The sequence below is a fragment of the Symsagittifera roscoffensis genome, chromosome 4 (genome assembly GCF_963678635.1).
Source record: "Symsagittifera roscoffensis chromosome 4, txSymRosc1.1, whole genome shotgun sequence".
Classification (NCBI taxonomy): Eukaryota; Metazoa; Xenacoelomorpha; order Acoela; family Convolutidae; genus Symsagittifera; species Symsagittifera roscoffensis.
The window spans coordinates 67,591,981-67,596,388 of NC_087065.1; positions in this window are offsets into that span (position 1 = coordinate 67,591,981).

The window sequence follows — 4,408 nt, forward strand, 5'->3', positions numbered from 1 at the left end:
ATAAGATAGCGTGACGAGCAGACGATGTACCCTATCCAAAATTACTCTAAGAGTTAGAACCCCAAACCTAACTCAAAAGCGTCATGAGAAATAAATGCTTAACAGCCACAAAAAGTCGAGTACAATGGAATTTGTTTTGGAAGTTGACCGGTAGGTGTAGCAAAAACTTGCTTTGCATCGCTCAGCAGTGGTTAAAATCGACAGAAGGGTGTTAGCGAGTAAATCAGCGTACGCCATCAGTGGTGCTAGGGATTTTAGCAGACCGTTTTTTGAGCAGAACGGTTTTTTTTTAGCAGACTCAGAACAATTAAAAAGTGTGATAGCTAACTTCAAACGCAGCATTGGTGATTAACGACCGCTTGCTCCGTTATGTTTCAATTCAACACGAGTGTTATTGTGCGTCTAACTATTTGTTTTGCCGCAAATTCAGACTGTTGTGTTTTTGAAGTTGATAGTTTTGTTGACAACTCATGAGATAATTGACTTAATTGGGGAAACTTGGCCCCAGACTGAGCACCTTTTTGAATCTGTCAATAAATCATCCATCACTTTTTCACGTTGGTCTGCTAAAAGACTCATTTTCCACTTTTTATGCTTAAAGATTGGTCTGCTAAACGATCGGTCCCCGCCATCAGTGTTTGTCGAACAAAATTATTTCTTTTGATAAATAATTCAAAACGATATAAGCACAAGCGCGTGAAAGTGATATCACATTTTTGAAAAAAAAAAATGTTTGATCAGCTAAAAGATTTTCAACAAATGATTCACCCTATATATAATTGAAATATTATGCCTGGATAAACACTTGAAACATGAAACACTCAAAAATGATTTCAAGGCAAACGCATCCCGCACGCATTGAGAAAAGTGAAAACAAATCGACTTTAATGGATTTTCGTGGTCTATAATGTTGTAAATATAATCGATTCCCATGTTACGTGCAGACAACAAAATTGGACTAAAATGGGTTTAAATCCCTTTTTTTCGCCAAAAAAAGTGCATTATAACAAGTTTGGAATCCATTATGATGGATTTTATAATAAGTAGGAAATCACATTAAAATGGATTTTTTTTGATTTCATTTTGGTTTTGCGCGTCGTGCAAAATTTTGCAAGAGTTTCAGCATTTATCAAGTGAGTCATGCGGAAAAGAGATATCTCATTCACGTTTTCAACGTTACCCAACTTGTCATCATCTTCAATTATAATTCTTGCTGATCTAATGACTGAGATATGTGGGTCACTTTGATTCTGGACCAACAAACTATCGGGATTGATCAATTAGAAAAAAAATAAGATAAATGACAAACTTTCAGTTATAGAAAAAACGACGGAATCCTTTTGTGTGGGAAAGATTATTTATCCAAACAATTTTGGCGTCCAAATCAAACCGCAAATAAATTAACAGAATGACCACAAAATCATTTTTTTGAGTATTAGTGATTTGATTTGATTTAGTGGCATTCTTTCAAAAATTAAATCGCGCTTTGAACCAGTTGTCTGTTAACGCGTGGTGTAAGGAGCAATCAAAAATTTTTCAATAGTTAATTCGCGCTTTGAATCAGTTTTCTATTAACGACTGGTGTAAGTGCCAATCAAGTTAAATCAGAAATTGCGAATTAACGCAAACGGACTGTTCCAAATATTATACTTCTATAATAGAAGTATATTATTTGGAACAGTCCATTTGCGTTAATTCACAATTTCTGATTTAGCTTTGATTTAGCTTTACACCACGCGTTAATAGAAAACTGAATCAAAGCGCGACTTAATTATTGAAAAATTGCGAGTAAATCAAATTAAATCAGTAAAAATCAAAAAATGATTTGTGATCATTCTGTTAATTTATTGGCGGTTTGATTTGGGCGGAAAATGGTTTGGATAAATAATCTTTCCCACGCACAAGGATTTATTTCCCTCCTTTTCTCTATAACTCGGAATTGTTGTTGACTGTTTTAACAAAATTTTGCCTGCGGCGCAGAAACTTTGGCCAAAACAGGGACTAAACCGAGCTTAGGGAGAGCTCGAAAATCAATTCGGTCAACCTTAAAAAAATCCTAGATCCGCCTCTGCTTCTATATGAGAAAAATATCACTCTGCAACCAACTGAGTTTGAGGTTATCAAATTTATAACTCTTCTGTTATTTTTCCCATTTTTGTAAATTTTTTTGCTAAACTACAAAAGGGCAGTTAACATTTTCATGGTACTGATTTGATACTGATTTGAGGTATGCGATTTAGTGTAATTAAATTTTTGCGATACGCAAAACATACTTGTGCGATATGTACCATATTGTTCTTTTCATAGCGTGGGCGGAAATTCTTTTCAGCAAGAAAAAAATATTTTTTAAACTTATTTTTTTGAAATGTTTATCGTTTTTTTTAAGGGAGCAATGCTCCATTGACCTTAAAAAGTAAACATTGGAACATTCAGGGCATCGTCTTGATATGAAAATGTTTGTTTTATTTGTGCTGAAAAATGTTCATGTTTTGCAGCAAAAAAATTGTTGACGCTTTGAAACAATGAACGAGACAATTTTTGACATAATTTTCTACCTAAAAACGCTTTTTCCTCTGGTTTTGATTATTTTTTTGAAATATATGTTGCTGATTAGTTTTGCTTAGTGTCAGAGCGCGTTTCATTGTGGGGCACTTTTTGGTATCACATATGGCATGGTTCTATTTCTAACTATTCTTCTCATTCCAGGCGACTATTCAAGTTAGACGACAACTAATGACGGTAATTTCCCAAGTACTTAACAAAACGGATTTTTTTTTACCTAGCCTCGTTCAATCATCTAGTTTCTCGGACAAGGAATGGTTTTACAAGGTGCAGTGTGATGAGATGATAAATCGTCCAAGTTGCAACTCTTATTTGAAACTTTGCGAGCATAAAAATATGAACTTACGGCTCTTTTTTGTTTTCCCCCCAGCAGCAAAATTTTTTTAGTAAAATTTTGTTCAAATTATCGGATTGCTACAAAAACTGACATGCGGACTAATTAGGCTATGGCAAACAAATTTGGTCTTCATACTTAACCTTGTATGACCTCTTCATACTTAACCTTGTAAAACCACTCTTTGCAATATAAAATGTGGGGGGGGGGGGGGGGGAGGAAAAAGAGCCGAACTTACCTGATCTATAAAGCTCAACTTAGTATGACCTAATTTTTTTTTTATTGCTGTCTCTCTATTTTCAGTTAGATTTTAACCAACGTCAAAATTTGTCAACCAATACAGTATAACATGATTTAATCAATCATACCCATGAAGTCGAATGTATGTATTTGAAGTCGATGTTAAACGCATTTTAGACAAAAAAAATAACAAAATCGAGAATATGTGAACAACTTTTTTTCATGAAAAAGATACAGGAGAAACGATGCTGGCCAAACTTGAGGCAAGTTATCAATCTCATCGATCTCAATATAATTCATCATAATAATTCTCTTGCTTCTCACCGATCCATAACAGTGGTTTCCGAACCAGACCAGTTCAATTTCGAAAGCTGAGGAGGCCGTGGAAGGGATGACTGCTTTTTTCGAGAGATAAGGCAAGAAATCAAGAACAGGCTGCATACGGAATGAATCCAGCAGACCTTTAAACAACAAATTTCTTCCTCGGTCAGTTTGAAGTTCAAGCAACCCTGACGACGCGAGTCTGTTTCCCTAATCATTCTCAGTTAGGTGAACTCATGGACATCTACACAGTGGAGCCAGCTACTGCAGACCCAGCAAGAGTGTGGTTTTCGCAGAACAAATTAAACTTTGATCAACATTTCAGAATCAAGGCGAATCTGATAACGATTTTTTCGAAAAACTTCGGAAGCTGCTGGATACCGTAATGTTTCAAAATTTGAAAACATCGCTGATGGGGAGAAGAAGTAAAACAAAAAAAATTGTCATGGGATAAAAATTAGCAGACTCCAATGCCATCTTACTTCAGCAACTAGAATAAAAACAAAAAACTCTGCTCACACCTAAGAAGCATCCGACAAAGACAAAATCTACTCCAAACAGTCGGGTTTTCTGATTTGAAATCAAATAGTCGAGTTTACGCTTATCTACTTGTAGCAAATGTACAATCAAACAGGTATTTCGAGCTCGTTGGACTTGGTCTGTTGCCAACCAAACATGTGATACATGGCCTACCAGGAACGATGTCGACAGTCACGTTAAGAAGCCCTTGTTAAAGATTAAGCACGGGTTTCAATCATTTTTCTGCAAAGCGCGCACGCAAAATTCCAATTAAAGAAGCAGTGAAAACATAGTTACCCGACATAGTCAGAGAGGTTGTGCTTGAATCAGTGCAATGTAGAGGAATTACAAAATCATTTCCAGAACTGCGGCACAGAAAGAAAAACAGTGTTTTTAAACTTTAGGCCGACAGTGTTTTTAAACTTTAGTCAC